The sequence below is a fragment of the Thamnophis elegans genome, chromosome 16 (genome assembly GCF_009769535.1).
Source record: "Thamnophis elegans isolate rThaEle1 chromosome 16, rThaEle1.pri, whole genome shotgun sequence".
NCBI lineage: Eukaryota > Metazoa > Chordata > Lepidosauria > Squamata > Colubridae > Thamnophis > Thamnophis elegans.
The window spans coordinates 39,388,869-39,413,046 of record NC_045556.1 but is presented as its reverse complement, the minus strand read 5'-3'; the positions used below and the strand labels follow the sequence as shown (position 1 = coordinate 39,413,046).

The following is a 24,178-nucleotide window of genomic DNA, read 5'->3' as shown; positions in this document are numbered from 1 at the left end:
TTGTTCCTCTCCCACCTTCCCCTTGAGGCTGACTGTGGTTTTGACTGGAGCAGGGGTCGGCAACCTCAAACACTCAAAGGAGCCACAAAGGTCCTAACCGGAAGCCCCCTGTTCAATTTCGGAGCCGACTGCAAGTCCGTTTCACCCCCACGACAGAGTCTCCTCCTAGCATGGCATCATTTTTCCTCTACCTGTCCTAACCAAAATCCCCAACCCTCACCCTATCAATTGTGGAGCCAACCGGCGACAGGGAGCCGCAGCATAGGGATGAAGGAGCCACATGCGGCTCCAGAGCCCTGGGTTGCTGACCCCTGGTCTGGAGAAACACAGAAGCTGAGACATTCCCTCGCCCACCTCTTACACTTGACACTTGTGTCAAACGTTCCCTTTGTGTACTCAACCGGGTCTTTTGGAGAAGACACGACTCATATACCTCTCTCTGATGGGAGACAGGCGTCCTTGTACATCTGTTCTCTGCACTCAAAAGGACAGGCTTCTCTCCTCACTTCATCCTGATGGGTCCAATCCAGTCACGGCAAAACTATGGAGCCCGCTCTGCGGGCACGGGAGCCGTCGCCCCAGCTCAGTTCCATCGCGCAGGCGTGCACGCCTCCCGCCGGCCAGATGATTTTCAGGCCTCTGCTGCGCATGCGCCCTGTTTCTGCTCCCAGGAGGCTTCAGGGAGGTCTGCTAGGCTCAAAACACGGTCTGGAGGGGGTCGCGCACTCATGTGAGGGGGCAAAAGCAGCAGGGAGCGGGGGGGGTTGCACAGGCAGTGCATTATGGGTGTGGGCAAAAGGGTTAGCCATCCCTGGTCTAATCCTGTACCCCCTCCCCCAATTCGAGATGTGATTTTAAGAGAGGTCCTTTGCTCTCCTGAGAAATTAGCCTTGGTTCAAGAGCATCTTCTCCGGGATCTCCATTTTAAAAAATGCCCTAATTATTTTTATGGAGAGCCAGACATTAATTATTCAGCCAAGGTGAGCTCCAACAAGGAAGACGAGGGAGGAAGAGTCTCACCGCTAACAAGAATGTGTCACAGTTTGGGAGATGCTCAGGGTGAAAGCTATAACGAGGGAGGGGGGGGGGAGACAAATTGCACAGATGGAGATAGGAGGTAAATTTATTGTTGGACGCTAATTGGTTTTGTTGTCTGAACGCTACGGAATGCAGAAATGGGTTGGTGCTAGAGAGCTAGCTTAGTGCCCGGCCAACAATGAGAAAAATGTATTTTCCATCTGGATGAATCAGCCGAGAGAACCCAGCCGCGCGGCAGAAGATATACAGGACTTATCAAAGTCAAGTTCCTGAGGTTTTCCATACCCCGCTTCGATCTAGTGTAAGTTGTGAGTTACTGTATTTTTCTGGAGTATAAGACGCACTTTCGACCCCACTAAAAAGAGTGTGAAGATTTGGGTGTGTCTTATATACCGAATGTAGCCCCGCCCACCCGCCAGCCCCCACCCTTTGCCCTCTGCCTCCCAGCAATTTGCCTCCTTGCCCCAAACAGCAAACAGCTTGTTTCAGTTTTCAGCACAGCCTGATTAGCAGAAGCAGCTGATTTTGGATCGGCCTCTCCCAACCATCAGCTGTTTCAGGCTGCAGGGATTGTCGTTGCCTGTTGCCACCTCCACGCACCCCATTTTCAGTCTCCGCATCCCGTTTTCAGCCTCTGCATCCCGATCCAACCGGCAATCAGCTGCTTGTGCTAATCAGGCTGTGCTGAAGCTGAAACTGAAACAGGCTGTTTGCTGCAAGGAGGCAAATTGCTGGGAGGCAGAGACAGATTTTTTTTTCCTTTTCCTCCCCAAAGTCTAGGTGCATCTTATACTTTGGAGCGTCTTATACTTCGGAGAGTCTTTGTAGACCCTTTGTAGAGTTGAAGAAGGTGGGAATAATGATGGTGACCGGAACAGCCATTCCAGGAAACAAAAGGAGATATATTTGTAGCTGGCAGTTGAATTGAGGGGATCCTGGAAACATGGAAATTAAAGTCTCTTTTTCAACATAAATCTACATTAGAGGTAGTCCTTGATGTAGAGCCACTCACAACAGGTGCAGGATGCCAGGGACCCAAGTTTCTTTTGCTAAGCACACCGGTTTTTAAGTGGGGCACGCCCGGTTTTAGAACCGGGTGTCATGGTTGTTAAAAGGATTCTTGCAGTCATTAAGTGAATCACATGGTCAGTAAGCAAATCTAGCTCCCCCCCATTGCCTTTGCTGGTTGGAAGCCACTGGGAAGGTCACATAAGACAGTCCTGTGCTGGTGGCCAAGCACCTGGTCACATGTCTGTCAGGATGCTGCAACGGTTGTAAGTGCGAGGACTGGTTGTAAGTGTGAGGACCGGTTGTAAGTAAGTCCCTTTTCCAGTGCTATTGTAACCTCAAACCGTCACTAACAAATGGTGGTGAAGTCAAGAACTGCCTGCCTAATGTTTGATTTTATATCCTTTTATTAGAACATGCATTTTTTTGGTAAATATTGTCTTGGTTTTGATCTCGGATTTTCCTTTGTAAAGCCAAGTTATAAACAGAAAAATTAAAATGGTTTATCCTTACCGATCTTTGTCGCTTCCTTTTCTCGGGTCCCTTCTTTCTTCCCTCCAAGAAGATTCGGATGCTGTCATTATTTCTCTCGGGATGCCCTGGGCTAGAAATGGAAATGGTTACGATGCTGACAGGCCATCCTCGGCGTAACGCCCACAGCGGACCCCAAAATTTCTGCTGCTAAACGAGATGGAGAAGCGAGTTTCTGCTACGTTTTACCACCTTTCCTGACACGGTCGTTAAGTGAATTGTTGCACTTGTTAACGTCACCACACGCCTGTTCAGTGAATCTGGCTTCCCCACTGATTTTGCTTGACCGAGGGTGGCAAGAGGGGACCACACGACCATCGGGCACTGTGACCATCATACATGTGGACCAGCTGCCAATCACCGAAATTTGGGACCAGCTGCCAAATTTTGATGACTTAACTTTGGAGAATGCTACAACAGTTGTAAGTGGGAAGAATGGTCACTCTTTACAGCGCCGCTGTAACTTGGATCACTTAACAAACGGTTGTAAGTCGAGGACTACGTATCTTTGAATTTACGGAGCCCCTGGGGTCTTCAACCCACATTTTCATAGCTGGAGCCCCCAGAGGAATCCTTCAGCAGAATCCTCCCTTGAAAAAAGCCCCGCTTGTCTTTATAGTGGTGGCTCAAGGATAGGATTGCAAGCTTGGTTGGGAAAAATAATATCCATACAGCTGGCAGGCGGAAACTTGGCAATTTGACTGTTTCTAATTTCCCCCTAAGGGCTCAGTGGCTAAAGACGCTGAGCTTGTCGATCAGAAAGGTCGGCAGTTCGGCGGTCCAAATCCCAAGCGCCACGTAACGGAGGGAGCTCCCGTGACTTGTCCCAGCATCTGCCAACCTCACAGTTGGAAAGCACGTAAAAAATGCAAGTAGGAAAACAGGAACCGCCTTTGGTGGGAAGGGAACGGTTGAATCATGCCGGCCACATGGCCACGGAGACGTCTTCGGAGAGCGCTGGCTCTTCGGCTTTGGAATGGAGATGAGCACCATCGCCCCCTAGAGTCAGGAACGACTAGCACATATGTGCGAGGGGAACCTTTACCTTTAATTTCTCCCTGAAAAGTTGGAGCTGCCTTTTGTCCGGGTACGGTTCTCGCCTCCGTTCTGAGAGTGTTTGCACGCTTCAAAAACCAACACTCTGTGCTATTTGTCCGGAGCTGACAAAATCAAGACTGAAAAATATGAACAAACATATAATCAGCTGCAGCTTGTATCACTTTGGAATCTCTTTAAAACAATTTTTGACTGCAAATGAGGTGGGGGTCTCTCTCTCTTTCTCTCTCTCTCCCTTTTTTTCTCCCTTTTCCAATGATTTCCTTCCAGAAAAAGAAAAAAAGAAAAAGAAAAAAAAACAGAGAGAAAAAGAGAGAAAGGGAGGGAATAATTTCCATTTCCACTCAGATGGGGTAAGGAAGATTCCAACTCTGAATTCTTGTTGCCCTTAACTAGACTGATTAAAAAAAACAATCGGATGCATTTGGATAGGACTTTCCTAGGGAATGGGAGATTCCTTCATTTTTCACACCATCAGGGTGGAAGACAGATGTAAACTGAGTGCTATTTAGCTTTGGAAACATGTAGTATTTTTGCAAATGAAGTGGGCTGCAAGCAAGGCTGTTAGGATTTGTCCTCTCTTCTTCCAACAACTGACCCACCCTGATTGTAGCACTGATGATGTTACCACATTGGGTCATGAAACGTTGCAAGCAGCCAAACAACCTCAGAGCTACTGTATGTAAACAGGGGAAAAAGTCACACTGGTAGTGATGATGTTACTCGGGTCTTATAGCTCGGAGCTACTGTATATAAACGTGAGCAAACCTCAACTTCCTCCTAGCACTGATAATGTTACCTAGTTTGGTAATGAAATGTCTGAGGAAACAACTAAGCTCAGAGAGTACCTCGGTTGTCCTCCTCTTCCTCCTCCTCCTCCTTCCCTCCACAAAACCCACTCCTGCCTAGCATTGATGATGTTACCTATGTGGGTCACGAAATGTCCTCAAGAAAACAGCCAAACCCGGAGGGCCCCAGGGACCCCCATTTCCACCCCTCGGTGGCCTTGAAAAACCTGCAGTTAGAAAGCAGCGGTTAAGGTTTTGCTCACCGCCATTGGAAAATGCAGAGTCATGGCAAGGAGTGCCTGCGGGGAAAATAACAATAACAATTCTGCCGAGAAATTCAGAAGCTGCCGGTTGGTGAGTGAAGTAGCCAAGATGCTCAGGCCAGACGTGTTTATAAGCTGGCTTGTTCAGCTCAAAAAAAAAAGAGCCACGCCAGTCTCCCATTGTAGCTAAATTGAAATTATGTTGGTCTTTTCAAGCCAAGAGACTTTTTCCCATCTTGGTTTCAAATCCAAGACGTGAACACATTGAAATGAGAGGTTTGATGTTGTCTGACCCATCGTGACCCCATGGACAACGTTCCTCCTGTCCTCAACCACCCTCTGGAGTCCATTGAAGCTCACACTCCATCCAGCCACCTCCTTCTCTGCCGTCCCCTTCTTCTTCTTTTTTGCCCTCAGTCGTTCCCAGCATGAGGCTCTTCTCCAGGGAGTCCTTCTTCCTTCTCCTTAGGTGGAACAAAGTCTTTGAGTTTCCTCTTCAGGATCTGGCCTTCTAAAGAGCAGCCAGGGTGGATCTCCTCCAGGACTGACCGGTTGGATGGCCTTGTAGTCCTTCATCTTTTGCCCTCCATCGTTCCCAGCATGAGGCTCTTCTCCAGGGAGTCCTTCTTCCTTCTCATCAGGTGGCCAAAGGATTTGAGTTTCCTCTTCAGGATCTGGCCTTCTAAAGAGCAGTCAGGGTGGATCTCCTCTAGGACTGACCGGTTGGATGGCCTTGCAGTCCAAGGGACTCAATGCAGGAGTCTTCTTCTCCAGCACCAGAGTTCAAAGGCCTCCATTCTTTGGCACTCAGCCTTCCTTATGGTCCAACTTTCAGAGGTTGGTAGGAGTTAAATGGGTTTGCTGGTTTTCTCGCATGTGCAGAGTGGCCAGACGAAGGGAAGAGCTAAAGAAGAGGGGTCGACTTGGGAGTAAGGCCAGAGGTGGAGAATGAATGGCCCCTCCCAGAGGAAATAAAAGAGCGAAGGGGGAGTGGAGTTTGCAGGAGACAAATAGTTCCCATAATTGGTTTGTGACTCTCCGAAACTCCTTGCCAAGTTCTGCAGATATCGGCCTGGCAGCTCTCCAAGCCAGAGAAGGTCTGTGACTGTAAATCCTCCCTCAAAAGACTTTGCTGGAGATGAAGGAGCAGAATTCACAGCAAATTAATAAAAGGGGTTTTTGTCGGGACCAGGAGTTGGCTTCAGGCTCTCGGGAAGCCTCAGCAGACAGAACAATTTCTTCTGATGGGATTCAACAGGAATGGCAATCAGGCTGAGACCAAAGATTCCCAGTTGTGCTGATGTCAGAAAAGAGACTGGGAGGAGCGGGAGGGCAAGACGGGAGCCCAGCTAATCCCAGACCGGCTCTCCGATCCCTGCTGATCTTTCAGGGTCCTCCCTCAAAGATTGAAGGATTAGCCGGGCCCTCAGCCGTTCCCCAGAGTTGCAGAGACCGGCTTTTGAAGCTCTTCATGCAATTCCAAATCCGTTCAAAAGTAGCCACTGAATTGCAGGCTGGGATAGGCGAGGAAGTGAAATAACTCAGAAAGAGAAGCAATTGTGATATTCACTCTCTTTATTTGCTTACATTTAGCACCGAGTGGAGTCCAGGAAAAACATCTGCTAAAAAAACAGGGGGGAGTGGGGGGTGGGTGGGGGGTCCCTGCTTATGACATCATCATAATGGTTGAAAACATCCCAATTGAAAGCAGAAAAAAATTCACAGCAATCAAAGGACCCGCAACTCTCATTCGGTAACAATGAGTGCACTATTTTTGCACCCCGGTGATCCTAAGGTGTGTGTTGTCACTGTCAGAGGCACCACACTGGCCCAACAACAACAACAACAACATGCAGAGACTCCCGCAACAGATCCATCATTTCCTATCTACATTCTAGGTATTTTGAGATTCTGACAAACTAACCTTTCCTGCACCACTTGTGTAAACATCAGCCTGGCGAAATCTTGCTGAAGCTTAATGGGACTTTGGGCTTTTTAGTTAAAAGCTTCCTGCTTCCCCTTCTCTTTTGAAGCACTCCTTAATAACTCTTCAGTCTTGTTTCCAAAGCCTGGTTTGTCCCAAAGCGAGGACCATGGTCTGCCCCAAACCCTCTTCACTTCCTTCAGCAGTCCTAGTTCTTACCCATGAATCAAGGGTTTAGGTGGGCTTAAAGAGGGTTAGGAGGGGGGAGAAAAGCCAGGGTTTTTAGAGGCTTCGCACACAAATTAAATAAGAGCGAAGGGCAAAAGCAATCAAGGCGATTCTCTTGCTTTTCTCCGCTTCTCCCGTGGAGCTTTCGTGGGTCTCATCAGGCTGTCATTTCCACCGTATCCCAACCATTCATTATGGTCTCTTAGGCCCTGGAATGTGCACAGCAATAAGCACAATAAAGGGAAAGGTGAGGACTAATGAGGTGCCTTATTTAAAGACAGAGAAGCGGCGACATCCAGACCCATCTGCAAAACCATCCGAGGAGGTCTGAACCCCGTAGGAATAAAAACGTAAGTAATTCAACCACCTTTAATTTATAACTCCATTCCATCCGTCCCTCGCTCCCTCCTTCCATTTCTCCATGCATCCGTCCACTGTTGCATCCACCCATCCAATACTCCCTAACCTTATTATTTGAGAACATCTGTAGCTCTGGGTTGAATGGAGGCCTCCTCGGGAGCTCTCCGAGCGTGGTTGCTCTCCTGCAGACATTTCATGATCCAGCTAGGTAACATCATCAGTACTAGAAGGGAAGGGGGTTTGTGGGGAGGAGGGGGAGCGTGGGGTCCTTGGTGCTCTCTGAGCTTGGCTGTTTTCTTGCAGATGTTTCATGACCCAAACCAGGTAAAATCATCAATGCTGCTCCCCAGCTGGGCCATGAAACGTCTGGAAGAAGCTGAGAGAGCCCCAAGGACCCCTTTGCCTCCTCACCAGAGTTCCGCTTGTCAAACAATCGCTTGGCTCTTCAATTAGCTCCTCAACTAGTTCTCTCTACTACCTCCTCTTAACTGATATCGGTGGTTATGGTTATTATTACTCTGCTGCTTTGCATGCGCACGGAGATCTTCTGCCCTGGAGGCAAATTCTCTGTTCCTCTAATTACACGGTCAAATAAAGTTATTCCATTCCATTATTCTGTTCTAATCTAATTCTTATTCCATTCTTATTCTATTCTCTATTCTCCATTCCCATTTCCTTCTCTCCTCTCTTCTCCTTAATTCTAATTCCACTCTAATTCTATTCTATTCTCTGTTCCTATTTCCTTCCCTTCCCTCCTCTCCTTAATTCTAATTCTAATCCCATCCCATTTTTTCTTCTTTCAAATTAATCAAGAGTTTTGTCATATTGCAAATAATGGGTTCGTTTCATGACCATTGCAAAAATACAATTGGGTTGGTCACACGATGAGCCGCTTAATGACTGCCACAACTTATGACTGTAATCCTGGGCTCAATGACGGTGTCATTGAGTGGAGGACTCCCCTGTAGTGCAGCCGTGGCCGATGTGGGGACCGATGTTTTCGAAGGTCCTAACAAGGGGGGAAAAACCTATGCAAGTACGACCGCAAAACAGTGGTAAAGTGAACCGCACTTGATTCTATGACCTTTATTGCCAGGGTCGTTAAGTGAATCACTGCAACTGAATGACTTATGTGGTCGCTAAATGAATCCGGCTACCCCAATTGGCTCTGCTGGTCAGAAGCACGGCTGCAAATGACTTTGGGGCATTCCAATTGTCCTCAATATACACTATATTGCCAAATATGTTGGTTAAGAAAACAAACAGTCATAAGTCAAGGACTGCTGTCTGCAAATGCCCCCCCCCTTTGCCGTCTTTCGATGCAACCGGGAGGAGAGCTTCACATCTGCCCATCTGCAGATGCGCCACCTCCAAAAGCTAGCGGCAACGCAAACCCACACAAAATTGTCTTTGCCTTCAGGGATTGCTCACACCCTCACAGCTCCGCAACCTTACAAAAGCACACAAGTGCGTATGTGGGGCTGGCGTCCATCCCACACAGCCTGTTTAACCAAGCAAAAGGCAGATGCCAGCAAAAGGGAAACCATTTCCTTCCCGCAACTCTTTCGGGTAAATCAAAGCGCCTCTGAGCATCTTCCTCCCGTCTCATTCTTTGCAACCCCACATAAAAGACAATTTGTATAAAAATAGCACCACGGCAGCATCGCAAACTGAGGAAGATCACGCCGAAGGTTTGCTTCAATCAAGGAGATGCCGAGTTTATTACAGCAGAACACGGATTATTTCTTTTGCCTCGTGGGTGGGGTGGGAAAAACAGGACGAAAAAAATTAGCCACCCTCCAATCAGGATTTTTGAGGCATCTCCCGGAGCCAGTCCGGGGGGAGCTGGAAGTGATGGTGCCCTGCCTCCTTCTGAAAAGCCTAAGAACTGGGAGCAACTGGGAGCTCTTCTAGTCCAGAGGTCGCCATCTGGGGGCCTATGAGAAAATTCTGGTGGTCCACAGAAAAATTATTTGCATTTTTTATATTGAACTAACTCCAGGGTCCTCCAACTGCGGCCCCTGGGACGGATACGGGCAATGGACGGCTGTGTTGCTGCAGAGAGTCTCCCCCTTTTGTGGGGGTCGGATGGGGGGCAGAAATTCAAACTTGGGGTCTGCTTTGGCCTCCTGGGGTGGGGGGGGTCTTTGGGCAAAGGCTGGAGGGAAGAGCCGCTGGTGGTGAAGAGCCGGAGGGCCTCGTTCCAGTGGGACGGCATCATGGCCTGGAACTGGCTGAGCATTTCAGCCCTCTGAGCCTCCAGGCACCTGGCCTTGAACTCCCGCAGGTCTTCCCTCTGCTTGGAAAGCCCATGCTCCTAGTCCTCAGTGAGGTGCTTCTGCTGAGCCTCCTTCTCGGTCAGATCCAATTTGAACCAAGCTGTTTTGCCAACTCTTTCTCCTGGGGGCTGCTTAGCTCCAGCAGCTGCTTCCTGTTGGGGCCCTAGGGAGCCCGGGTGGGCAGGCGAGGAGGGGCTGGGAGGGGCAAGTAGAGGTTGTCGAGGTGCCCCTTGATGTGAGTGACATTGAGTTGGCCACACCCACTCAGTCACATGACCACCTAGCCACGCCCACCCATCTGGTCATTAGGCAGATCATATCAGTGGTCCGCGAGTTTTAAAATTACGAATTTCGTGCTCCCTGAGGACCAAAAGGTTGGTGAGCCCTGTTCTAGTCCAACCCTTACTCAAGGCCTTATTCCATCATGGACGAACGGTTGTCCAATCTTTTCTGGAAGACCTCCAGAAAAGCATGGAGCAATCACAACTTCTGGTCTTGCCCATGTGTCTGTGACACTGGTAGTAAGTGCAAAGACCAATGGTGAGTCACTTTCCCCCCCAGTGTTGTTTGAACTTCAAACATTCATTAAGCAAAGTGTTGAAGGTGGAGGAGTGCCAGCAATTTGAAAGCAGCTGCCTTGTGCTAGGATTTCTCAACTTCCCAGTCTAGCCGATAGCCCTGGGATCTCTTTGTGGGCTGTCATCTGATGCTAAATATGCCTTACCCTGCTAACCTTGTTGAGATCAGCCATGGTTTGCTACTACCGTGTTTTCCTAAAAATAAGACCAGATCTTATATTAATTTTTGTGCCAAAAGATGCATTATTTTCTGGTTAGGTCTTATTTTGGGGGAAATATGACACTAATGGTGTCTGTCTGGCTGATGAGCTTAATTGGGTCTTATTTTGGGGGTAGGGCTTATATTATGAGCTTCCTGAAGAATCATGCTAGGGTTTATTTTCCAGTTGGGTCTTATTTTGGGGAAAACAGGGTAGATGTAACCCAAAGCTGTTGAAAAGGTTTCTGTTCCTGTATACCTAAAGCAGTGTTTCTCAACCTTGGCAACTTGAAGATGTCCGGACCTCAACTCCCAGAATTCCCCAGCCAGCGAATGCTGGCTGGGGAATTTTGGGAGTTGAGGTCCGGACATCTTCAAGTTGCCAAGGTTGAGAAACACTGACCTAAAGTATTTCTCCGCAGCTGTCCATGGTGCTGGAACCCAAATTCCAGTCTGTACAAATATAATCTTTTGGGATGCAACCATTCCTTTTTCAAGTCTTTTATCCTTTTAAAAAATATTTTTTAAATTACAGCAGATGCAGGGTCCAAAAAAAAAGAGAGAAACATTGAACCTTCTTGGGTCCATGGTTAACTTTTTGAGATGGGCCTATGCTGACTGGGTGCTGTCAGGTGCTAAGCCCATCTCCTTGGGTCCAGCTTGATTCCTCATCATTCCCCGACCCATGAAATGTTGCACCCAGGATAAAAGTGGCTGGGTCTTACTTTCTTCCAAGTAACCCCATCTCTTTCTTTCACAATGAGATAGCAGAAGGATAAAGGAGACAACACATCAGGGCAGTAAGGACCTCATGATTGGAAAAATAGGATGGATGGTTTCTCCAGGAGATAGAAAAATTATCCAACACATTCCTCTTTAATTAAAAGCTTCTTTCCCAAAGAGTAGAACATTGAGATTTCTGGCGATAGTCTGGTCCACTCTGGATGGTTTTCTTGGAAACAATTTAGAAATGGGGCCTTCTGAGATATTTTCTTTTTCCACTTCCCAGAGTGATCTACAGATAGTCCTTGATTTATGACTATATATATGACTATAGTCTATAGACTGGGGAGGAAAGCTATAAGACTACAGTTCCTGGGGAGGAAAACTATGGCAAATCGAGACAGCATCCTAAAAAGCAAAGACATCACCCTGCCAATCAAAAGTGCATCTAGTCAAGGCTCTGGTTTCCCCAGTTGCAACGGATGGCTGTGAAGGTTGGACCACAAGGAAGGCTGAGGGCCAAAGAATGGAGGCCTTTGAACTCTGGTGCTGGAGAAGACTCCTGCATTGAGTCCCTTGGACTGCAAGGCCATCCAACCGGTCAGTCCTAGAGGAGATCAACCCAGACTGCTCTTTAGAAGGCCAGATCCTGAAGAGGAAACTCAAAAGACTTTGGCCACCTAAGGAGAAGGAAGAAGGACTCCCTGGAGAAGGGCCTCATGCTGGGAAAGATGGAGAGCAAAAGAAGAAGGATTGCAAGGCCATCCAAGCGGTCAGTCCTAGAGGAGATCAACCCTGACTGCTCTTTAGAAAGCCAGATCCTGAAGAGGAAACTCAAAGACTTTGGCCACCTAAGGAGAAGGAAGAAGGACTCCCTGGAGAAGAGCCTCATGCTGGGAAGGATGGAAGGCAGAAGAAGAAGAAGGGGACGGCAGAGAATGAGGTAGCTGGATGGAGTTACCGAAGCAGCCGATGTGAGCTTCAGTGGATTCCAGGGGAGAGTAGAGGACAGGAAGGCTTGGAGGAAAGTTGTCCATGCGGTCACGATGGGTCGGACACACCTTCGCAACTAACAACAACAATATGACTGTATAACTATACATTTCCATTGCAAAGCATGGCAAGTAAGACAACTTACCCCATTTTACCACTGCGGTTGTGGTGGCCCACTGCAGTTGTTCCATTTAGTGACACTGTTGTTAAGTGAATCCGTCTTCCTCATCGACTTTGCTGATCAGAAGATCGCTAAAAGGGATCACAAGACCCATGGGGCAGGTTTTTAAGAAGAGATCGGATAACCATTTGTCTGAAGACATCGAAGCAGAGCCAGCCAAACAAATAGGCTTAAAAATAGTTCCTATCCTTGAGCTGTCAGGCTCTTAAACACAACCACAATCACTCCGACTAGTTTTTCCTTTCTCTTTCTTCCCTTTATTCCCCTAATTACGTGCATAGGGATGATGCTTTGTTCAGTTGACTCCTGAATGGATGGAGCCACAAGGCAGTGGAGGCTTGTAATGGGAGTTTCCCTTCTCCCAGACGATGGTTTCTTGTGCTGGATCTGCCGTTGGGGCGTAGAGCCCCCTTCCGCCTTCCAAACCCGTTGACCGTCTTCTCCCGTAACCCTGGGAAGGGGCCCTTACGAGGTGCTACCAGCCGGGCCGGCTGGGCCAAGGTTTTTTAAGGAGGTGTTACTCCTCCATCACTCACCCTTTGTCCTGGCTTGTGACAGGCAGAGCCTGGCCCCCCCCCAAAGGTTGGGCCCAGGATGGCGGGTTTATACATGATGTACAATGACAATAAAGACTATACTGTACTATACTATATAAAGGACAAGGTGGCTCGGTGGCTAAGACACTGAGCTTATTGATCAGAAAGGTCGGCAATTCAGCGGTTCGAATCCCTAGTGTCGTGTAACCGAGTGAGCTCCCGTGACTTGCCCTGAACCTAGCAGTTTGAAAGCATGCAAAAAATGCAAGTAGAAAAATAGGAACCACCTTTGATGGGAAGGGAACAGCGTTTAGTTTAGTTTAGTTTTATTGGACTTGTATGCCGCCCTATTCCCCGAGGGGACTCAGGGCGGCTAACAAACTAAATAGGGGAAAGGGGAGATACAAGAAATGAAAAGACAGACAAATGCAAACAGCTTAAAAACTCATCAACAGCCACAACAATTCGAGTGGGGCTGGGAACTCATCAGCCCCAGGCCTGCCGGAACAGCCAGGTTTTAAGGGCTTTGCGGAAAGCCTGAAGGGTGGCGAGGGTCCAGATCTCCACGGGGAGATCGTTCCAGAGGGCCAGAGCAGCCACAGAGAAGGCCCTCCCCCGGAGGGGTCAACAATCGACACTGGCTAGTTGATGGAATCCGGAGGAGACCTAATCTGTGGGATCTAATCGGTCGTGAGGAGGTAATTGGCAGAAGGCGGTCTCTTGCGCCTTTGGCGTTGAGTCATGCCAGCCACATGACCACGGAGACGTCTTTGGACAGTGCTGGCTCTTCGGCTTTGAAACAGAGATGAGCACCACTGCCCCCTAGAGTCGGGAATGACTAGCACATATGTGTGAGGGGAACTTTTACCATTTAATATACTGAACTGAACTGTATTGTACTATACTATACTATACTGAAGTGGTGTAGGGTTTCCTGCCTAGGCAGGGGGTTGGACTAGAAGACCTCCAAGGTCCCTTCCAACTTTGCTATTCTAGTCTATATTGAGGCACCCCAAAACAACACAAGCATGCACAATTTCTATTTTGCGGTCTAGACAACGGGAAAAGATGACTCTTAAAAGTCATCCAAAGTCAAGTCGAATAGCTGTTGCTTTTATCCTCCGACGGAGAGAAGGCTGCGGCTTTGATGGTGAAGAAGAAGAAAAGGCAAAAACTCCAGGCTTCCAAAGGTTTTCTCTTGGGATGTTAATTACATTCTCTGTTCTCGCAGCTTGAGAATATTTCCCCCCGTCTTCCTTCCAAGAGCCGTTCTATAGATTGCAACCTTGATTAAAATTCCAGAGGATCCATTTTTATTCGCTCCAAACTCCAAGCTGGTTTACGCAGCCCTCAATCTCGGCTTGCTCAGCTTCTGCGGAGGTTCTTGCAGTCAGAAAACAAACTAGCTAGGAAAAAACAACAACACACCCACCCACACCCACAAAACCTCCCAAATGAATCATTGTATTTGGATAGCTTAATTTGGCCAGGCAGGTTTGGAGAGAGAGTGGGGGGAGGGAGGAGGAGAGACAGAGAGAGACAGACAAAGAAAGAGAGTCAGACAGACAGAGGGACAGAAAGAGACACAGAGAGAGAGAGAGAGACAGAGAGAGAGGGAGAGAGGGAGGGAAGGGGGGGAGGGAGGGAGGGAGAGATAGAGAATGAAATATAGATAGATAGATAGATAGATAGATATAGATATATATTAGATATAGATATATTTATCAGCACAAATACAACAAATATATATATATATATATATATATAGAGAGAGAGAGAGAGAGAGAGAGAGAGAGAGAGAGAGAGAGAGGAGGGAGGGAGGGAGGGAGGGAGGGAGGGAGGGAGGGAGGGAGGGAGGGAGAGAGAGAGAGAGAGAGAGAGAGAGAGAGAGAGAATGAGAATATTCCAGTTCCCCATCAGTAAGATTATTTTATGGTTCAAAAAACTGGCAGAAGACCCTTTGGAGAACTTGTCCCGCAACGCATGCCAGGAAAGATTGTAGATGGAGCAATATTTGTGTCTGTAGCTCTTTGCTTCCTGCTGTGAAATTAATTTCCTCTTTTGAACTCGAAAGATTTGATCCCCTTTGCGAGGTTTTTTTTGGGGGGAGGGGGTTTGAGGCTCATCTCGGCGCGAGATAGAGAGCCTTTTGGAAGGAGGGATCGGAGAAGGGGAGGGGGCCTTACAAATGGGTTGAATCCTCTTTTTTCCTCGGCCATGGGGATGTTTGAGCAAGACGAACAAGGATGGGATTAAAAAAAAAAAGAATTGGGTTCCTTAATTGATTGCTGTGTAAGCAGAACTGGGCAAAAATTCACTTAGCAGATGTCTCGCTTAGCAACAGGCTGTTTTGACCTAGGACTCCCCCAAAAGCACAGAGTCCTAGTCCCGAAGAAACCCCTTTTATGAAACGAATGTGGATTCCTCTCATATACCTTCAGCCAAGGCCTGGCAAACAGCCTTTCAAAGGAATATTTATGACCACAGACCTTATCTATCCTGGAAAGCTGCCAGGTAAATATTTCCCAAATGAGGAGCTGTGCATGGAAAGGCTGGGCACAGAGTCTCTGAGATTCACGGACAGATCTTCACACTCCTGAAATGAATCTGAATGAACGAATTGTTTCCTGCAAACTCCACTCCCCTTTCGCTCTCTTTTGTTACCTCTGGGAGGAGCCATTCATCGTCCCCCTGTGGCCTTCCTCCCAAGTCGACCCCTGTTCTTTAACTCTTCCCTTTGTCTGGCCACTCTGCGCACGCGCACACTGGGAACAGGCTCCAGCTGTTCTTCTGCCCCACTGAAGTCTGACTCTGAAGGCAGCTGATAACTGTCAGACGGCCCTGGCCCCCCCTCTGCCTCTGACACAGAGGCCTCACCAGAGCCTTCCCCAGATTCCAGGAGTGGCCCAGGTTCCTCCCCAACATCCTCACTCTGCGACTCTGCAGCCAGCTCCACTAGCTGCTGGCATGGGCCACAATAGATCTGTTGTGGCCGTGAGTTCAGGACTTCCTGTGTTTTGCTTTCACCATTTGTCACTTAATTCTTAGCTTTTTTTTTCCAAGTTTCCTTCAGAAAAAAACAGGAAACTTTCTTCCGTTGTCTTCCCACATCTCTAGAATCTGAGTATTGGCACATATAATCCATTAAGCTTCACTTTTCATCCGAGACCTGTTTTTTCTTTTAAAAAAACTAAGCTTCTGGCTCTCTCTGATTACCATGATGTGCTTGAAGGAAAGCAAAGGGGGAACAGCCGTTACGAGCAAGAAATATCTTTCAAAATGGGAGGGGGAGTAGAATAGCCCGTTATGCCCTGCCTAATTTCCCCAACAAATGCAAAAAATATGGCATCAGTGGGACTCAGGGGAACAAAGATTTTCAGTGGTGCTTTGGAAAAAAAAATTGCTTCCAGGACAATGTAAGTGTTGCTTAAAGGAAGCAGAATTTGGGGAAAGGGGTCAACCCCCCCCCCCCAAGGTGCATCAAATCAGATCAGATCTAGGTAACATCATCAGCTGTAGAAGGGAGGGAGGTGTGGGAGTCGGAGGAGGAGGGGGTGACTGTGGGGTCCTTGGTTCTTTCTGAGCTTGGTGGTTTTCTTAAAGACCTTTCGTTACCCAACTAGGGAATAACATCAAGTGCTAGAAGGGGGGGAGGTCCTTGACATGACCACAATTCTTGATGGACTCTGAGGTTGGTGGTTTCCTTGCAAATCTTTCATTAGCAAGCGGGGTATCGTCAGTTCCAGCAAGGAGTGTGGTTTGTGGAGAGGAGGAGGAGGAGGAGAGGGGTCCTTGATGTTTCCTTACGGACCTTTCGTTACCCAACTAGGGAATAACATCAGCCCCAAAAATGCCCCCAAAGGGTATTTTTCAGACCATTTTTAGGCTGAAAAACACCCCCAAAATGCCCCCCAAAGTGCTTGAAAAACAGGCCTTTGGGCTTCTGGCACTCCGATGCTCCAGCACAGGGACACGGATGCCCATTCTGGTTTGGTCACTTGGCCATGCCAGCCCTAGAGTCAAAGAGGGGTGAGATGTTGACGGCTGGACAAGCGGGCCATTTGGCTCGACCAGCGATCTGACGGTGTTTCTTTCCCCACAGATGAGCCTCCCCAGCCATGTCTCCTGCCTTCTCCTGCTGAGTCTTGGGACCCCTTTCCCAGCCGACGGCTTCCGAGCCCCGGGACCCCCTGGAGAGGAATTCCAAGCGATCCCAAATGAACCAGGCGTCGGGGAGGAGGAGGACGGAGGGGCAAAGTGGCGGCGTTCGCCCATCGATCTGAAGCCCCTTTTCAGCATCGCCAAAGAGCTTCAGAGCTTCGGGAAAGAGAAAGCGGGCATCCAGTTCCGATTCGGCAGGCAGGACCTGGATGGGAATCCCAACGGCATCAGGGATCTGCTGGAGGGAGACGGTGAGAAGGGGACCCTCGCCGAACAACGGGATGGCCACCCCAACAGGAAGAAACCCAGGTTTAGCACCTGGTTTGGGAGGAAAAGAGGAGAGGCGCTTTGGGCCAAAGGCAGCTTTCCTGGTAGCTTCCCAAAGCTGACAGGATCCATTTGATGTGATCCTGACACGATCCGTTGTGCAATGCTTGATGTGCCCCTGAACCCATCGCCCATTTCCCAACCTCTCCAGGGATCTGAACCTTTCCAATTGGTTCTGTTTCTCAACCTCTCCTCTCCACAACTGAGCTGGCTGCCTGTCTAAAGGGGTGTCACCCAGAAGAGGGGCTCAATTCATCAGTGGAACCGGCTTGGCACCGAAAGCTGTGGGTGCTCCATCCCTGGAGGTCTATAAGAAGAGACTGGGCCACCTCTTGCCTGTAACGCTGCAGAGTCTCCTGCTTGAGCAGGGGGTTGGGCTAGAAGACCTCCAAGGTCCCTTCCAGCCCTACGATTGTATGTTTTATGTTCTACCGCAGGAAGGTTTTTGGGCGACCAATTGGTGGACGTAGCATCTTTTATTCATGCTGAACGGAATCTGATTAGTTTCAGCCACTTTCCCATTTTCCAACATTTTGCTTATATGGGGGGAAAGAAACCCTGGGAAAAACCTGCAAACTCCTTGCACTTTGCATTCTTTCCCATATTTTGGACACGTTTTCCCCAACCTCAGCTCTGCTTCTATTTTCCCTTTTGGCCACCTTGCTTTTTTTCTTCTTTTCTAGCAGAGTTTTGCTTAGCAAGCATCTTCCTAGAAAATATACCTCTCCCCCCCCCCTGCATTCTTTTGCCCTGGTGAACATGTGCTCTGTGTGTGTGTGTGTGTGTGTGTGTGTGCCTAATATAGGCACTCGGAGGCAAAATGTATTGAACGGCTTTGCAACACTGTCCAAAGCCACAGCGGCAAAGAAGCGCCGTGTTTTTGATTCTTAGGTCAGTCCCAGAAATATCAGCTTGACAATTTGGCATTCTGCACGAATCCAATGAATTAATTCCGAGACCATTCAAATTAATTTCTCTCCCTCCCTCCCTCCCTCTCCCTCTCTCTCCCCCTCTCTCTCTCTCTCTCTCTCTCTCTCTCTCTCTCACACACACACACACACACACACACACACACACACACACACACACACACACACACACACACACACCCTTTCCCAAAAATAAGACAGGGCCTTATTTTCTTTTGACCCCCTCCTTGGCCTTATTTCCGGGGAGGTCTTATTGTTTTGGAGGTGCAGGAGACCCGTCCACTTCGGCCGGCGGATCAGCTGATCCAGAGAGGGCCAGAGGTTCTGTTTCTCGGTTTCTGGCACACTCTTGCCAGCCTTGGCATCGCTGGGCCTGCTGCTCTTTTTGCGGCCGCCACTAAGGGGCGCAGGAGCGGGGGTTTGCGGGAGCAGCCTCTGCGAGGCCATTCCGCGTGGATGGCAAGTGCTTGTGGGGTGCGTGGGGCATGTCCCCCCCCCCAGCAAATGGCAGGGACCGGCTGTGTGTGCGTTTCAATATTTTCGGGGAGGGCTTATTTTAGCGCGTGCACTCAAAAGCCCAATTGGGTTTTTATGTGCGGAGGTCTTATTTTCAGGGAATATGTGTGTGTGTGTGTGTGTGTGTGTGTGTGTGTGTGTGTACTCTATCTATCTCTCTCTCTCTCTCTCTCTCTCTCTCTCTCTCTCTCTCTCTCTCTCTCTCTCTCTCTCTATCTATCTATCTATCTATCTATCATCAGTGGAACAGTTTGCCTCCAAAAATTGTGAATGCCCCAACACTGGAAGTCTTTAAGATGATGTTGGATAGCCATTTGTCTGATAAAGTTTCCTGCCTAGGCAGGGGGTTGGACTAGAAGACCTCCAAGGTCCCTTCCAACTCTGCTATTGTATTATTGTATTGTATTATCTACCTACCTACCTGTATATCAATATATCAATATATCAATATATCAATATATCTAGATATCTAGATAGATAGATAGATAGATAGATAGATAGATAGATAGAGATAAAATGAGAGAAATAAAAGCAGGATACAATGATTATCTGGGGAAGCAAATTAATGCATATATTTCCAGACCTAGCGATGAAGAATTTTTTTTTTTTAAATGAAATCTGTATTATATTTCTGACTGGTGTGGAAGGAGGAATGGTCAGGGGTGAAATTGCCCAGCTGGGGAGCCTTTTGAGCTCCCCTGCTGAAGAAATGAAATTATACTCTTGATTTTGTGACTGTCAAGTTTAAGTTGCAGCTGAAAGGACGTCAGCATTAATGGACAGGAGAAAGGAAAAGTGGGGGGGGAGTCCCCCCCCCCACTGATGGTGGGATGCATTTTTCTAGCATTCTTCTGGACGTGAAGCCTCTGTTGTCAAGGCTGGCCGTGCTTTAACGGAGTCCGTATTGCTGGAGTCCAGTAGCTGCCCATCAAAGTGCAGCTTTTAATGGACTTGAGCTCTCAGGGGTCCATTTTCACTCCAGTTGCAATCTTCCCTCCCTCTCCGCCTTCATTCTTGCAATATAAAATCACGGAAGGAAACCTCGGAGGTCTTCTAGTCCAACCCACTGCTCAGGCAGGAAACCCTATATACCATTCCAGGGTTTCTATTTTTGAAAACTTCCAGCGATGGGGCACCCACAACTCCTGGAGTCAAGTTGTTCCACTGATTAATTGTTCTGTCAGGAAATTCCTCCTTAATTCAAAGTTGCTCCTCTCCTTGATTAGTTTCCATCCGTTGCTTCTTGCCTTCCGGTGCTTTGGAGAATAATTAGACTCCCTCTCTCTTCTTCGGAGCAGCCCCTCAAATATTGGAAGATTCTATCATCTCCCCCCAATGCTTTTCTTTCATTATGCTGGACATAAGCAGTTTTTCCAACCATTCGTCCTACAATTTAGTTTCCAGACCCCTCGTCATCTTCCTTGGTCACATGTTTTGGTGACAACCGGAGAGATAACATAGGAAAGGGCCTTATTTCTTATTCCAAATTCTTAGGATGGCACGCCTAAAACGATTCTTTAAAAAATATGCATTTATTTTAACTTTATTGGGCAGAATGTGGTCCAGCCTATTTTTGAAAACCACCCGTGATGGAGCACCCAGAATAAGCATGTCATCCGAATCAGGATTCAAACCTTATAACCCATCATTTTTTTAAAGGTCGAGCGTGTCAAGCCGAAAGGTCGGCAGTTAGGCAGTTCGAATCCCTAGTGCCGCGTAATGGAGTGAGCTTCTGCCAACCTAGCAGTTCAAAAGCACCTCAAAAGTTCAAGTAGGAAAATAGGCACCACCTTTGGTGGGAAGGGAAGAGCGTTCCGTGAGCCTTCGGCGTTGAGTCATGCCAGCCACATGACCATGGAGACGTCTTCGGAGAGCGCTGGCTCTTCGGCTTTGAAAGGGAGATGAGCACCATCCCCCCCTAGAGTCGGGAACGACTGGCACAGATGTGCGAGGGGAACCTTTACTTTTAATCCTTCCTCCAGACCATGGAACAAGCATCAAAGCACAATGTTAAATCTGAATCGTCTCTCTCTTTATAATTTTGCAGCTATTAATAAGCTTTTGCAGCGTCGGAAGCTGAACAAGCGGCTGAAAGCTAATCAATTAAAAGGCCTCTGAGAAGACAAAAATTGTGAACAACAGGACTGGTGGCTAAGAAAACAGAGGCAGGAACGGAGTGGCTAGAAATTTGATCATTTGCTGCCCCACATTGGTTTAAATTCTCCAAGGGACTCCATCCATCCCCCACCCTCTCGTCCAAAGGAGCTACCACAGTCCCAGCTTTGTAAATTCAGCAGATCTGAGGATGGCAAGAGGTTCATTACACACAGCCACACTTCCCTGAAACGTTATTATTAAAGCTTCTGTCCAAGAGAGAAACCCAGGAGCTTTTATCTTGTCCCCCACCCTGGTAATGTCCGTTGTGTCTGACTTTGAACATGTGGCTGGGGGTGTGAGGCTAGATTTGAACTCCTGCCCCAACTTGGGCAGCTAATAACCGATGAATGGAAAGGTTAATTTTGCAGAGAAGGCCTGGAAGGCAGCTGAGTAACTTTGTGACCAACCACAAGGAAATAGTGAGTTCTAGTTCCGTCTCAGGCACGAAAGGCAGCTAGGTGACTATGGAGAAAATGGGACGAGGGGGGGGGGGGTATTAGGTATGTTCACAGCTTTGAATGACCCTCTAAAGTAATAAAGGTGGGAGAAAAATCTGATAAACAACAACAAAAAAAGTGAGGGACACAGGCAGGCAGACCCACAACAAAAGGAGAATGAAAGAAGGAAGCTTTGCTTAAGAACTTTCAAAACAAAGGCTTGTTGCCGGGAATCGCAAAAGCCAAAATTGATCTGGGGAGGGGGGTGGGGGGGTTTGCACATCCAGTGCTATTTTTGTGTGTCATTTGGGGGGGGGGGGAGAAACAGCATTATTTGGGCTCCCCATCGTTCCTCTCCTTAGAAGTCCCCTGGTAGACATAGAAGCCAGGCATGACGGACTCTCTATTCGGTTCCCTAACATTATTTTAATTAAAAATAATAATAGTTGGAGAGGGATAAAAAGACACAGGGGGAAAGAAATCCTTGCCATCAAACTGATTTTTTGGATTAACCCCCCCTTCCAAGTCGCACAATAAACTGGTGGATAATCTAAACAAAGCGGCTGCATTTGCACAACGCAGCTGCCATTAACCACGGTTAGTGTGTCGTGCAAACGCATCGGCCTATTTGTGTTGTGTTAAGTTGCAGGCCTGATGTTGGCTTCCTGCCCCGAGAGCACAAACCCCAGGAGAAGAAGCCTTTCCTTCTCGCCAGGTGTGTGAATGGACCAGCGGAAGGCCCAAGCCATAAAGCAGCAGCAGCAGAGCGACCGAGGGGCCAGGCTGTCCGTGAGGCAGGGCCAGTTCTGGAAAGGCAGAAACATCCCTACAAGCAGCACTGCAGCCTCAGTTCCCCCCTCTCTTTTTCAAAGCATTACCTCTGCCCCCACGTCAGCCGGGATGGCAAAGCTGCAGGGAACTTTATCGACTTTCCTGGGCCTCCCTCCCCCCCCCCAGCTTTCTCCCCCTCCCCCCCCCAAGAGTTCAGAGCCTTCATAAATATCCGCCCTGTCAATTTCCTATCAAGCTACGATCAACAGATGTTTGCAAACTGGACTCGGTTAGAAAAGGAAGGGGCTAATTGGCCAGCTTGAAATCTCCAGCTGACGTCTCTTCCCCGTGGCCAGAGCAGTGCAATAAACAAAGATTTTGGCAGGATTCATGGAGCCCTGGTTTAATTAAGGCTCCTTGGGGCTTGGGAGGGGATGTGTGGGGGGGAGAGCAAATGGAACCAGAGTCCTCGCTTTGAGCCAGGAGGAACGCAGAGGATGCCCGAAAGCCATTGATTTCTTAATCAAGGGGCCAGTATTGAAAGTGTAACGTCATGTCCGTCTAAGATTGGCGCTTGTCTTAATAAGAGCATCCCTCTTGGGGGATCTGGAGAGGGGAAATGTTTCAGCCCTTTTGGGTTTCCCCTGGGGAATGAGTGAGCGGGAGATGTTGATTTCGAGAGGGTGGGTGCATTCGGATCCAGGGCAAAGGGGGGATTCAGCAGGTTAGGGTCTGCCTCACGCGGGCGTTTCTTAAATCCTCGTCCCTTGGCTTCGCCCTTGGCCAACGCCCGGCTACCCATCCGTGGCCCAGTCCTAAGGCGAGAGAGTCAGCTTGCCACAACAGAGGCCTCCTCTCTTCTTTTTCTCCAACGTCAATTTATTTAAAAAAAAAAAAAAAAAAAAAACAAAGACTAAGAAATAACCGTCTGGAATCCTTTGAAAGATCACAGGAAAAGTGGTGGTAGCAGAGGAGGAGGAGGAGGAGGGGGAAAATATCTTTCAAAAGGTCCTGGATTGGACCAACGTAAGCTAGAGATGAAGAAGGTTGGGGGGGGACAATAAACCCCCCTCCCGTTGAGTACTATAGAAATCAAAGAATTAAAAGGTGGCAGCTACTTTGCACACTGGAAGGCTTACAAAAGGCATTAATACTGAGATATGAACGGAAGTCTATATTACAGCAAGAGGTTATTCACAAAAGTCTGGCTCTCCTCTGGAAATAGCCAACATTCTCCGGATTTTTTTTTTGGGGGGGGGGGCAGCTCCCCCTTCATCTCCATCTCTTCCAAAGCTTAAAAATCACAGTTTCGGTGTGTCGTCCCCCCCACGCCCCGTTTAGGCTGGCCACGACGCACAAGGGCAGCCCACTAAACTGAGTTTGCCAGCCAAGAGGGCATCCACGCAGGCGGAGGGAAAGAAGAATTAAAAAACGAAAAAGGTTTTCAGGTGGAGGTGCTTAGCGTAAGGGGGGCAGCGAACCGAACATCCCAAATTTGTTTCGAAGGACAACGCTCCCCCCTCCAACCCTCAACCCCCCCCCCCAAGGTTTCCCTGCTCCCACATTTCTAGGGTTTCACCAGGCGGGGAGGTTAGGGAGTGCAGAAGGATCGATTCCCTCTTGGGCCAATGGAGTGAATCATGCAGAGAAGCAGCGGGTGACCTCCGGGCTCTGCGCGGACTCTGGCAGAGTGACACCGGGCCACCTCCCTTCCGAAAGAAAAAGAAGAGAAGGAAGAAAAAGAGATGTGCAATCCCCAACGACCCAAATTGGAGCAAGCTTGGCTTTGGGTGGGAGCCGTAATTGTCTCCTTCCCAAGGCAACCGAGGTCTACCTCTTGAATGAACGGGGAGTGAGGGACGGGATCGAAATGGTTTATGCAGTCATTCCTTTATCTGGGGAGTGGGGGTGGATGGGTGGTGTCAGACGGAGAGGGCAGTTGCTTCGATTGCGCCTCATAAGAGCCCAGCCTAGTTTCAGACCGAAGTCTGCACTGGACAGGAGGGAGGCAGAAAGGTTAAGATAGCAATAGCAGTTAGCAGTTAGACTTATATACCGCTTCATAGGGCTTTCAGCCCTCTCTAAGCGGTTTACAGAGTCAGCCTATCGCCCCCACAGTCTGGGTCCTCATTTCACCCACCTCGGAAGGATGGAAGGCTGAGTCAACCCTGAGCCGGTGAGATTAGAACCGCTGA

At 48.5% G+C, this 24,178-nt stretch overlaps 1 long non-coding RNA gene across 1 annotated transcript; it reads right to left on the bottom strand.

The window, feature by feature from the left end:
- Window positions 1-2,567: 2,567 nt before the first annotated feature.
- Window positions 2,568-12,671, bottom strand: LOC116518953. Its single transcript, XR_004256602.1, has 3 exons — window positions 12,114-12,671; window positions 3,623-3,752; window positions 2,568-2,650 (listed from the first exon to the last, which is right to left on the bottom strand). It is a non-coding gene; the product is annotated as an uncharacterized LOC116518953 (long non-coding RNA).
- Between the last annotated feature and the right edge of the window lie 11,507 nt (window positions 12,672-24,178).